Raw genomic sequence first — 13,773 nt, forward strand, 5'->3', positions numbered from 1 at the left:
TTTCTCGATGCGTGCGCCCCCTTGCAGGGTGAAGACACTCTTTCAAGGGGTGAGTGCAACTTCCGATCGGCGGCCACAATTCGGCTCTCCCACTTTCGTCGCGGCTGGTTGAGTGGAGCCAGTGCGTGGCGTTTTCTCAGGCAAAATGCCCAGGGGTTGCGTGCCACATTGTAGAAACTACTCGCGAAATGCCAATAGAATGTTCAGATTTCCGAAAAATCCAAAAACGCAACTTCTGTGGCTGGTGAAGAGTAAGTGCGATGAGGGGCTACCCATGGACCGTTTCTGTTTGTGCAGCGTAAGTTATGCCACTGAAATGGCATAACTTAAAGAGCTGTCACGCGGGCACATTTGATCGTGATCGATCCTGATGTCATTGACTCTCTTACGCCAGCTGCAGAAGGATCCCGATCGGGCCTAATCGCAATAACCAGTGCACCGGGTGCAATACACGTTCATTTGGATGCTGTGTACATGCACATTAAACTCGTTCATTTTGCATTGTGCAAAATGCGTTGTTCTTAATCGCATCTCATAAAAAAATTGCAGTACACATTCATTTGTTTTTGTAACACCATATTGAAAGCACGCATAGCGTCAGATTATGTCGCATAGCGACATAATCATTAGCATTCAGCCCGTTGAGTCGGTATATCCATCCATATTTTTTATGCGCGCATTGATATGTCCTAATATATTTACCTCGTACTCTTCTCCTAATTTGTCAATGTCATTTTTTATGAACTGTGCCATTTCTTGGTTTTCCTCTCTCGAAAACCTCTCTTTGCCCCTGTCCACAAGTGCACAAAACCCAGGAGCGTCATTTGCCCCCTTTTAGCCATAAATCTTCGTTGCACTTCTGTTTGACCCTTCGCCAGTCAGTACTTTTATGTATGAATGCCCCAAAACCTCCTCCCTTTCTGTTTCCATCTGTTCTATCCCAATATTCCCATGCGTAGTCGGGATTGCTAGGTGGTTGTACCATGTTCCTAAGATGTATTTCTACAAACTTATATACCATAAGCTTCTTCTCCTTTGGCAGTTCTTCTATCTCTCCCCACTTCCGCCTATTGGTAAAAATGGGAGTTGTGAAATACGAGTTGTAAATGGATGGATGGATGGATGAATATGGCTGTACCCTTTAGATCGGGCGGTGGCTAGAGCCACCAAGCCGTAATACTTAATGAACCAAAAACTAGATTCATTTTTTCCCCCTTAAATAGTGAGGTTGAGGATTTGTACTTTGCAGCGAAGGGTTGAATTTTCACTCGTGCCTTGACTTTAGCCACCAATCAGATAACCTCCTTCTAGTTAATTCTACGCGATTAAAGTCTATTTTGCCCTCACTGTCCCTAAACCCCAGTGCTTTGAAGAACTCTGCGCCATCAACCTAAACTACAATGGATGGATGGATGGATGGATGGATGGATGGATGGATGGATGGATGGATGGATGGATGGATGGATGGATGGATGGATGGATGGATGGATGGATGGATGGATGGATGTGGCTGTACCCTTTAGATTGGGCGGTGGCTAGCGCCACCAAGCCGTAATACTTAATGAACCAAAAACTAGATTTATTTTTTTCTTTAAAAAGTGAGTTAGAGGATTCGTACTTTGCAGTGAAGGGTTTAATTTTTACTCGTGCCTTGACTTTAGCCACCAATAAGATAACCTTCTTCTAGTTAAGTCTACCCGCTTAAAGTCTATTCTGCCCTCCCGGTACCTAAACCCCAGTGCTTTGAAAAACTCAGCGCCATCATCCTGAACTATAGGGTGAAGCCCTTTACAGAACATTATCAAGTGTTCGGCAGTTTCTCCTTCCTCTCCACACGCACTGCATACTGTGTCTACCCCTTCGTATTTGGCCCGATATGTCTTGGTTCGCAGTACTCCCGTCCTGGCCTCAAACAGTAGAGAACTACCCCGAGTATTATCATAGATCCTTTCCTTGGCAATTTCCTGCTTAAAGGTTCGATAGGTCTCTAGTGCGGACTTCTTAATCATGCCCATTCTCTACATGTCAGTCTCAGTTTCCTTCACTTTCTTCTTAACCGATAGTTCTTTTTGGTTTGGCCACCTGCTGTTTTCTAAGTATTTACCAGTCAATTTCCTGGTTCGCTTCCTCCCTTTTGTATCGACATTCTTCATGTACAAGTAGCTGAAAACCTTCCTAGCCCAACGCTCCTCCCCCATTTCTCTCAATAGCTTCTCAAATTTTATCCTGCTGCTAGCTTCCCTGCCCTCAAAGGATGTACATCCCATATCACCTTGTACTCCCTGAATTGGTGTATTCCCGTGAGCTCCTAAAGCAAGCCTACCTATTCCACGTTGCTTAATTTGTAATCTTCCTTGAACTTCTGATCTCATGCACAAGACCGCATTGCCGAACGTCAGCCCAGGAACCATGACCCCTTTCCATATTCCTCTCACAACATCATACCTATTGTAATTCCACAGTGCCATATTTTTGATCACTGCTGCATCCCTGTTACCTTCAGTCGTCACGTATATTTCGTGTTCCCTCAGGTACTCGGTCCCATTGCTTATCCATACGCCCAGATATTTGTATTTATCTGTTATCTCTAGCGTGACCTCCTGTATTCTAAGCTCACTACCTTCGTTATCATTGAAAATCATGACTGCTGATTTTTCCTTACTGAATCTGAAATCTAACCTATCTCCCTCATTACCGCAGATGTCCACCAATCTCTGCAAATCTTCCTTGTTGTTGGCCATTAGCACTATATCATCTGCGTACATTAATGCTGGTAGTGCCTGGTCAATAAGTTTTCCTTGCTTGACTAAAGAGAGCTTGAAGCCCAGTCCACTTCCCTCTAATTTTGCCTCTAATCCTTGTAGGTACGTCATGAATAATAAGGGTTACAGGGGGCACCCCTGCCTAAGCCCCCGTTTTACCTCTGCAGGCTTGGATACCTGTTTTTCCCACTTTATAAGTACCTTGTTATCTTTATAGATACCCTTTAAAAGGTTAGTGACTACATGTTCCACGCCTACTGTGTCCAGTATTCCCCACAATTCCTCTTGAACCACGCTATCGTACGCTCCCTTGATATCCAAAAATGCCAGCCACAGGGGCCTGTGTTCCTTTTCTGCTATTTCGATGCACTGCGTCAGTGAGAACAGATTGTCTTCAAACCTCCTGTGTTTCCGAAACCCATTCTGCAGTTCCCCCAGCACCCCCTCATCCTCTATCCACGCCTGCAGTCTTTCCTTTATAATCTGCATCGCCAGCCTGTAGACCACTGATGTCACTGTTATAGGACGGTAGTTGTTTATGTCAGCTTTGTCCCCCTTTCCTATATAGATCATGCTCATCCTGCTAAGTTTCCATCCATCGGGAACTTCACCATCGATTATTATTGTGCTCACTGCCTTTCTCAATGCCTGCTTAGACTTCGGACCTAATGTCTTTATCAGCCTAATTGGAATGCCATCTGGGCCTGTTGATGTACTACTAGGAACCCTTTTCTCAGCCCTTTCCCACTCTTGTTGTGAAAATAGAGCCATTGCACCACTTGATTCGTCCTTGTCTATTGTGGTGCATAAAGTACTTTTTTGTTAAAATTTTTCTGTCACCCTTGTTCTTACATATTCAATAGCTTCGTCCCCTTCTAGCCTAGCACCTTGGGCTGTAATTATAAAACTCTGCTCTAGGCTCGTCTCATTTCTTAGGGAGTTTAGATGGTTCCAAAACTTCGCAGCTGCCTTTCTATCTTTTTTATGTACTTCTGCGAGCCGCTGAGCTCCCTTCCTTCTAATATTTTCATTGATCAGAAGGGATGCATTCCTTCTGATCAATGAAAATCAACAATGGATGGATGGATGGATGGATGTGGCTGTACCCTTTAGATCGGGCGGCGGCTAACGCCACCTAGCCGTAATACTTAGTGAACTAACCATTACATTTATCTTTTTTTTCCTTTAAATAATGAAGTTGAGGATTCGTACTTCGCAGTGAAGGGTTTCATTTTCACTCGTGCCTTGACTTTAGCCACCAATCAGATAACCTCCATCTAGTTAAGGCTACCCGCTTAAAGTCTATTTTGCCCTCGCTGTCCCTAAATCCCAGTGCTTTGAAAAACTCTGCGCCATTATCCTGAACTATAGGGTGAAGCCCTTTACAAAACATTATCAAGTGTTCGGCAGTTTCTTCCTCTCCACACACACTGCATACCGTGTCTACCCCTTCGTATTTGGCTCGATATGTCTTGGTTCGCAATACTCCCATCCTGGCCTCAAACAGTAGAGAACTACCCCGAGTATTATCATAGATCCTTTCCTTGGCAATTTCCTGCTTAAAAGTTCGATAGATCTCTAGTGCGGACTTCTTAATCATGCCCATTCTCCACATGTCAGTCTCCGTTTCCTTCACTTTTTTCTTAACCGATAGTTTTTTTTGGTTTGGCCACCTGCTGTTTTCTAAGTATTTACCAGTCAACTTCCTGGTTCCCTTCCTCCATTTTGTATCGACATTCTTTATGTACAAGTAGCTGAAAACCTTCCTAGCCCAACGCTCTTCCCCCATTTCTCTCAATCGCTTCTCAAATTTTATCTTGTTGCTAGCTTCCCTGCCCTCAAATGATGTCCATCCCATATCACCTTGTACTCCCTGATTTGGTGTATTCCCGTGAGCTCCTAAAGCAAGCCTACCTATTCCACGTTGCTTAATTTCTAATCTTGCTTGAACTTCTGATCTCATGCACAAGACCGCATTGCTGAACGTCAGCCCAGGAACCATGACCCCTTTCCATATTCCTCTCTCAACATCATACCTATTGTAATTGCACAGTGCCCTATTTTTCATGACTGCTGCATTCCTGTTACCTTTAGCCGTCACGTATATTTCGTGTTCCCTCAGGTACTCGGTCCCATTGCTTATCCATACGCCCAGATATTTGTATTTATCTGTTATCTCTAGCGTGACCTCCTGTATTCTAAGCTCACTACCTTCGTTGTAATTGAAAATCATGACTGCTGATTTTTCCCTACTGAATCTAAAATCTAACCTATCTCCCTCATTACCGCAGATGTCCCATCAATCTCTGCAAATCTTCCTTGTTGTTGGCCATTAGCGTGGCCACAATGCGAGTTGTAAAGTGCGCCGCCTAGTGAGCATAGCGGACACTGACAACCAAGCTCACTTCGGCGGGGCACCGCTAGGGAGAGCTTGGCCGGACATTTTAATATTACTTTAGGTCTGTTGAGCTTCAAACGCCTTCGCCCTTTCCAGTACCCGCATCTTCGCCTTGGCGCGCGGTTGCGAATCAGTGTGTGTGGCGTGCGCTGTGATGCGTTGCTTTGCGGAACGCCGTGGTAGCATGCGTGGCGCCGAAACCACCCGCTGTTGTTGTGTCGGCGCACATTGGCGGTGACGGCTGCGTGCGTGCTGCTCCAGTGAGTGACTGGGCGCGCCTCGTGTCGGCGTGCGGCGGCGGTAAAGAAGCAGCGGCCGGCTGTTCACAGCGGTGAGTGAACCGTTCCTCGCCGCCGTCAACGCCCTGTGCCTTGCAACCCTTTCGAGTAAGGTGGCATCTTTCTTGTTGAAATATGGCTAAGTACTAGTACGAACTCGAGTACTTGTTGCTTGTGTCAAACAATATTCGCCCAAACATTTTGCTCTGATTGCATTAATTAATAAACAGTAAAATAATAAAATGCTCTAAACTGTATTCACATACTGAGAGAAAAACACCGAATTCCTTTTCAAGCAGTTTTTTTATTTATTTAGAAATCTGCCCCTAGGCAAAATAATTTTTCAAAAATACACATACAAGTTTTCTTTATGTATTAAGTCTAGTAGAGAACGCTAGTGTGGCCACGAAGCCAGTCGGGTGGTCGGCCAGGCCTGGTACAGTTGTTGATTGTGATCGGCGGAATGGAGTTGCTTTCTGAAAACCTCCTAACTCATACGGCATATATTTACGTGTGGTAATTATGTCCATCAGTTTGCTGATGGTCAATCGTCTGTTTACTTGAATGCTAAGTTTTCTGCGGGGCTAATCTCCCTTTGTATAAGCTAAACATCTTTCGAATGAACTTGGTCAAAGGCAGTCAACGGGAAATGGAAAGCGCTCGCATAAAATTGCTGAAAGTGCAATGTATAGACGGAAGGTGTGTTCGATATCGGAATACTTTATTGTTTGAAAATTTGATTGATGCCCGCCGAGAAAAAAAAAAAAACAGGCTAGAGGAATCGGACAGGACAGTTAGTGCCTTAAAGGAGCACGTCGGAGCCACGGCGATGCACCTGAAAATTAATCATTTTCTGAAGTCATCTTTTACCGGGATGACAAAGTGTCTGAAACCATCAGGCTTGTAAAACAGGTCCCTTGTCGGGACTCGTCTATTTCAAATAATCAACCACCATCTGGCTCAACTTGCCATCTTGCTACTTTTGTGCTGTAACGGCCATTTAATGAAATACACCTGCTTGTAGCATGTAGATTCCCGGTTGACATCTACCTACGGTTTCAGGTAGAAAATTCCTACATGGTTTACATCAGACGAAAAGACAGCTCCCGAAAATACACGCTCGCCCTTCTCTCCTCTTCAGACGGGATGTCTCGGTTCACAGCCAGTAATACTCAGTTTTTGAGGAAGATAGTGGGCATTTATTTTGGTCGTGTAGAGTCACATAGACAGACCATACAAGTGTATCATAGGGAACATGAAAATGGGTCCACCTGCGAATAATGGCCTATGAAGAAAACGCTGTGTAAAATTACAGCAAATATGAGCAAACAATGCTATCAAGACCGTGAAGAAGCGTGACTTAAAACATGGCGCAAACGCTTCAGTTGCTGTCTGCGTTGAAGAAATTTCCTCCTGAAACCGTAGAAACTGCTGATAACCTAGCTTTAGGAGGAGTTGTCTTGTACGTCTTTATGCAACAACGAATGCTTACAATTAATCGTGGTTTTATTGCCTTGTAGGGACATTACGCTTGGTTAGGCGCATTTTTACTCTCCTTGCAAGTGAATTTTTGGGACTTATTGTCAGAACTCGCGACGTGTCCAAGTCATTCGTCTACCCAATTTTGTGGCGCTTCTTTTTTATATTCGCCACGAATCACTACCACCTTGACGTCTAAGTCGTATTCAACGTTGTGTAAATGGCCTTCACATACTCAAAGCGACATTTGTGAGGGTATAAACTTTTCAGAGTGCAGTGCATGTAACTGCCAAGATTGCCGAGGGTGCAGGACACGGTGGCTCTGTTTTGTCGTGGTAGAATTATGGGACGGACAAGGGTATTGTTACTTCAACATGTCTTTCATACAGGTGGCTGACCATCCAGCACTAGCAGTTGCCTCTTTATCATGCCGTTTCTTTGGAACATATAACATTAAAAGCCACAGGCACAAAGAAAAATCATCACAGGATTCTATTTCCATCAACGCAACCGTTGCTCCAGAGAAACTTTTACCACTAGGTTTGTATGGAACAACGAGGGTGTGCTTACGCCGAAGCGACCGCCATCTCTAGATGCATCTGGAAGTACGTGATGTGCTCTAGGTGGATCAACTTATGAAGAATTTGAGCTCTAGAGGCGTTAGCAAGTGCCTGAAATGTATTCTCAAGTGGCAATGGACATGTCATTGGGATTCTCAGACCAACGTTACTCAGACTGCCAATTTCTGTCGCTACAGAGAAAAAGTAGCGGAATTACGCTTTCGCAGTGTACTTTACACTACTGATTGACTGATACCTAATATGTGAGATAAATGGGCACTGTATAAGTCGTAATAATAATAATAATAATAATAATAATAATAATAATAATAATAATAATAATAATAATAATAATAATAATAATAATAATAATAATAATAATAATAATAATAATAATAAAAATAACATTATTGTTATTATTATTATTATTATTATTATTATTAGTAGTAGTAGTAGTAGTAGTACTAGTAGTAGTAGTAGTAGTGCTGTTAGACGAAAAGCTATTATGTATAGAAACCGTACAGGCTAGAACTACAGTGCGTACTTGATTCCATTTGTATTGCAGTCTCGTCATATATTTTGTGGCACGGGACTAGGAAGGCTTAATTCTCGACAATCCAAAGTGTTATCAAATGCAGATATCGAAAAGCATGCATCGAGTAGTAATTATTTTTTAGTATTTATTTATACTGTTTTACTACTCCACATGCTAAATAAAGCATGCAGCAATGATTTTCGTAAAACAAGTATGGCCGAGAAACATTGCAGAAATGAGCAACTACTAATTTGTCGATAAGCATCGAGATATTCTTTGTAATATGAAAATTCGATATATTAGAACGAGTTCAGAATAGGGCAAGCCACTTCATTTCTAACGATTACGAGTATCACGCTATTGTCACGCAAATAAAGCTTGACCTTTAGGTGCAACCTTTGAGTGTTTGCCGTGAAATTGCATTGGTGACACTGGCATGCTTGACACGACCCCACTCTCCGTCACACAGGCTTCACAATCATCTTAGCTTTTCGCGCATTTACGAATAAACACGTGGATTCGATTGGTCAGTACTTCCCCAAGCTGTGTGCTGTTGGAACTCCCTGCCAGGTGGCATCGCATGTCTAGAAAACACTAATAGAATCGGCGACGCGTTGACCAGTTATTTGGTCAAGAAAGCGCAAAGAAATCTGCCGTTATAGCCGTACGCCCTTTATGTCATTGTAATCCTTGTTTCTTCTTTTTTAACTCATCATTTTAAACACCGTTAGCGTTTTTTTCTATTTTTCTTCACATATCAGCCGATTCGTTGTATAAAATTGGAAGTTTGCTGGACTACATTAGTTTAGAGATAATGCCTCCTGTGATTGTTTCCCTGTTACATGTTTTATCTTAGCTAGTGTTGTGATTTTTTTACCAGTACTGCCGTAAATGCTATCTATTGCATGCACTGCGCTTTGTCATTTGGTTCATGAACGATCTTCACGTATTTATATTTTGTGAACGATATTTAAATTGCACCTTTTGTACTGCCCTCCTTACACTATGCCTCAACAGAGGCCTGTAAGGTATCTTTAAATAAATAAATGAACATTCTTTCTCAGTCTACACATGGCTGCTACAGTGAAGAGTGTCTAATAAGTGAAAAACATATCACACTTTACTAAACCTTCGGAAGGGCGCATATGCCACGAATACTCAGTTGATTGTTGAGACGATTCACTTCTAGTCACTCCTCGGACTACATCCGAGTACGGAGCTCGTTAAATTACTAACTTGACAATTCTCACGCATCCAATGTAAAACGAATGCCCAGAAAAAGCGTATTCTTTGCAAACAGCAGCTAGCCTTAGAACAAAATGTGATACCTTTCGCACGTGCAGTATCGTTTACATTGTAATAGAGCTGCTCCTAGTAATGGAGAAGCTTTTGTCTCGAGTTCTCTTTGTCCGTAATATTTTGGTTGCACTGAACTTAGGAGTTTGCCGGAGTTTTTAATACAGTTGTTCTTGACCCAGCAGCAGCCGAGTGGCTAAAACACTCGGTTGCTGACCAGCAGGTTGCGGGATCGAATCCCGGCCGCTGCAGCCGCATTATCGTTGGAAGCGAAAATGCTTGAGGTCCGTGTGCTTATACTATGGTGCACGTTGAAGAACCTCAGGTGTTCGAAATTTCCGGAGCCCTCCACTACGGCGTTTCTCATAAGAATTAGGCAGTTTGGGCATGCTAAGCCCCAGCAATTATCATTATTAAAGTTTTTAGCAACCCTGAAACTGCTGTTTATTAAAATAAATGGTAGGGGTTGACGCCATGACTCGTTGTCATTGCTACGTTTTTTACACCGCGTTTTACTTCTTTATGAAGCTACCATCCAAGGTGCACGACCCATGTCTACACTCAGGAACTAAGACTTTTCGGAAGAGTATTTTCTTGTCCCATATTTCACATTTATTTCCAGAGTAAATCACCTCTTTTTAGGGCAGAGCATAGTGATTTCCCCAGAAAGAGTACGAGTACTCCACTTCGAGAGAGTGACATAACGCTGCCTGGAGCAGAATAGGACGACTCTCTCCGAAGGGAGTAGAAGGGTTCCTAGCGAAAAAAAAGGAACAACTCAAGCTAAAATTAAGTTGTTCAACTGTTTGGGACAATTTTCCTCGCGCACAGACCGTAATGTCTAAACAGAAGCACTGTGGCAAAAAAAAGAAGAAAAAGATATTCCAGTTAGATTCGAATTCGCAACCTCTAGACGCATATCAGATGGCAAGGCCGTCGCGATACTGCTACACCTCGCAACTTGTTTGTCTTTGATAGTATTTATTAAAATATTAGAATGCGCAATCAAGACTAAAAAAGACCAAGCAAAATCGCAATCACATGGCTACAGTAAGCGTTACTGAGAAACACTTATTGGCTAACACAGCGTATCGGCGAACACCTCACCAAGATGGACTACCAGTACGCTCTAAATCAAGGTCTTCATGAATGTCCCTGAGGTTAATAGTCATTTGAATAAATTATGCGCCAGCTTTTGTCAGCATTGTCAGCTTTTGTCAGCAATAAATAATGGGCGTGCTTTTGTCAGCATTGAAACGCCTAGGTTTTCACAGCAAAAACAAAGAACCTTAGAGTTGTACTGCACCCAGGTTTCACTGGACGACGAAGTTGAGAGTACAGCTAGCCCTACCTTCGATCTTCTATTTTTCCTTGTTTTGTGTTATTTTCCGTCGCTCTCGCGAAGGCGTTTGCAGCATCAAGAAGATTTTACCGTTCCTTGGCCCATTCCGAGAAGACGTGACCGGAAGAAGGGTCCGCTTCCGGGACTTCGGCCATGGCCCAGCCATGCGAGCGACCAGGACAGACGCCTGATCTATCCCGCACGCCATCGAAACGACAAGACCAACGAGCGGGCGAACGTAACTGTGGCGACACCAATGAACGTACAAACCGATGACGACGCATCCACAATAGTGGGAATCGACGAGAAAGTAGACGATTGGTCGGACACGGAGGACGACAACTTCAAAATGGTAAGCCACCGCAAAAGCAGAACTGTGAGTATTCCGGTGATTATGTCACCTGTAGAGAGCGAAAAAGACTTAAGACATGTGAACCCTATTGCTCTACATTCTGCGGTGACATCAGTCATTGACGCTGAGCTAGTTCGGAGTTATTTTGCTGCTCAAGGTTCGCTACTACTTGACGTGGCCACTGAAGATCAAGTAAACGCGCTTTTCAGGTGTGGCAAGCTGTGTGGTGTAGGAGTTAGTGTTCGTATTCCTAATGCCTACCTGCGAAACACCTGCTTGATCAGAGGTGTTCCAAAGGCGGATCTTCTTGGATATACGAAACCACAAGGCGTGATTCACGTCAGGAGGATTGTTAGAAGAGAAGTTTCTTCTATGAATGAGTGGAAAGCTAGACCCATGGACGCGGTGGTACTTGCGTTTACTCCAAACACCGAGCGACCTCTGACTATTAACTTTGGCTTCAGTTGACATGAAACCGCTGAATACACGGAGCCATCACCGAAGTGCTTTAAATGCCAATGCTTTGGTCACGTGGCGAAATTCTGCAAAGGAGAGCTGCGATGCAAACGCTGTGGGGGTCCGCATGACTTCAAAACTTGCAAGGCGGACTTCAAATGCGCAAACTGCAATAGTGACCATCCCGCCAGTTATAGTGGATGCCCATTCCGAGTGAGTGCGCTGCGTAGACGAAAATCCTTTCTTACGGGGCCTAAACCGACTAAACTAACTACTGCCCGGTCAGTTGCTCAATCACCTGAGGATTTTCTTCCATTGGTGAAAGAACAAATATCAACTAGTTCTAAGAATGTACGTGAGGTGCAATCAGAAGAATGCTTCCTGAAAACACCGGGCAATGCGAGTCAAGCAAAACAGGGAGCCATGCCAACTGAGTCTACTCAGAAAATTTCTACACAAGCTACCTATGCCAGAGTACTGAGACAAGAATTTGAGCAGAAGACAAAGGGACACGAGGAAAATATACACGACACTGCGGAGATTGTTCGTGTTCTGTTTGCCGCTCTACGTTCTCACTTAGCGACAATGCCACCAGGTACTGCGAAGACCATGCTGCAGGCCGTACTGGCTCTAGAATCAGTGCTGCTTGGTTGTTTCGGGCACACCCAGCAGTAGGATGCCGAAGGCCAAGCCTCAGTGTACGTTAAATTGCCGAAAAGTGTCTTTCATAATGCTGTGAAATTGTGCCGGTATTGTTTCTCGCATGAATGAACTACACCTGTTTTTGAGAGAATATCAAATTCCGATCTTGGCTCTGTCGGAGGCCGGATTACCGAGACAAAGATCACTCACTGGATACGTCACTCACAAGAACCCCACCGTAACGACTTTCCCAAATGGAAGCGCCGCTATGTATATACGGAGAGAGATACCACACGTAGCACTTAATGTGGCGGACTTGTGCACAGATGTTATAGAAGTTTGTGTGATCAGGGCACAGATAGGAAACCGCAAAGTCAGCATTGCATTGGTGTATGCGTCTCCTCACAAGAAAATTTCCATTGAAAAGTTTTTGGAAGACCTGTGTCATCGTTGCCGAGATCCGCGCATAATTGGTGGTGATTTCAATGCGCATCACACGTCATGGTGGGACAAGAGTTCGGATGCACGTGGACGTTGTCTGGCAAAGGCTATTGATAAGCTAGACTTATGCATTGCGAATGATGGCAATGTAACATTCTTTAGGCCCCCAGCTTGTACAAGTATTATTGACTTGACGTTGCATTCAAGTGACGTTCAACTCACGTATTGCACAGCTCGGGACAGAATGGGCATTGATCATTTTCCTATATTAATCAATGTTGCTGGCTACCATTTGACGGTAGCTAAATCCTGCAAAGTAACTGATTGGGACCGCTACCGAGAGCACCTGGATCACCGATCAGGGGATGTTTCATGATATGCTTGCGAGCAAAGCGGCTGCAACCACTGTACTTAATCTACCTGCACATTTTGCAGCCCCGGACTTAAAGCTCCGTAATTTGTGTGCGGCCAGAAGAAGGGCAGAGAAAAGGCTTATGCAAAGAGGTGGTGAACCTGCTAGCAAAACTCAGTTCAACAGACTTAATGCAGCAATACGGCGATACAGCAACAAACTTCGGAGGAAGCAATGGGCAACGTTTTGTGAGAGTTTAAGTGTATTTACTCCACTGTCAAGGATATGGCGAGTAGTAAATAGGGTTGGAAGCACGCCCGAGCCTTCGAGACTGTTTATTGCCCTCGCGTTATTCAAGAATACATCTATGCCGTCTCTAGCCGAAGAGTTTGCTGACGCGTATGTAATCGGAAGAGAAAATGAACCACCTTACCCACTTCCGCCTCATTCTACATCTGCCATCGACGCACCTTTCACGCTGCGGGAACTTACGTCAGCCATAAGTAGTCTCCGTCGACGCTGTGCTCCTGGACCTGACGGAATTACAAACCAAATGATCTCAAATCTGCCTGCAGAAGTGAAGATCAGGCTTCTGATGCATTTCAACTATGTTTGGGAGTCGGGCAACATTCCTCAAGCCTGGAAAATAGCCTGGGTCGTGCCAGTGCTGAAGCCAGGTAAAGACAGAACAGAACTGGCCTCATACAGACCTGTATCACTAACTTCGTGCGTAGCGAAGCTGATGGAGAAGCTGGCCTGTGTTCGGCTGACACGGTGGATGGAGAATCACAAGACCCTTCCAGCATGTATGACTGGGTTTCGGCAACGGTTGAGCGCAGAGGACAACATCTTGGACTTGGTGAGTCACATAGAACACCAA

The 13,773-nt window shown here is 44.1% G+C and overlaps 2 protein-coding genes across 3 annotated transcripts in view; one reads left to right on the plus strand and one right to left on the minus strand.

The window, feature by feature from the left end:
• Window positions 1-13,773, minus strand: part of LOC142818058 (uncharacterized) — a 33,645-nt gene that overhangs the window by 12,604 nt on the left and 7,268 nt on the right. The window lies entirely within an intron of this gene.
• LOC119174059 (seizure 6-like protein 2) overlaps window positions 5,238-13,773 on the plus strand; it is a 296,552-nt gene continuing 288,016 nt past the window's right edge. Inside the window, exon 1 of one of the 2 annotated variants that reach the window (XM_075896298.1) lies at window positions 5,238-5,546. The gene's annotated coding sequence lies outside the window, so the exon portion shown is untranslated. The remainder of the gene's footprint in view (window positions 5,547-13,773) is intronic. The other variant, XM_075896297.1, reaches the window with a different exon arrangement.

This window comes from Rhipicephalus microplus, chromosome 5 (assembly GCF_043290135.1).
Source record: "Rhipicephalus microplus isolate Deutch F79 chromosome 5, USDA_Rmic, whole genome shotgun sequence".
Classification (NCBI taxonomy): Eukaryota; Metazoa; Arthropoda; class Arachnida; order Ixodida; family Ixodidae; genus Rhipicephalus; species Rhipicephalus microplus.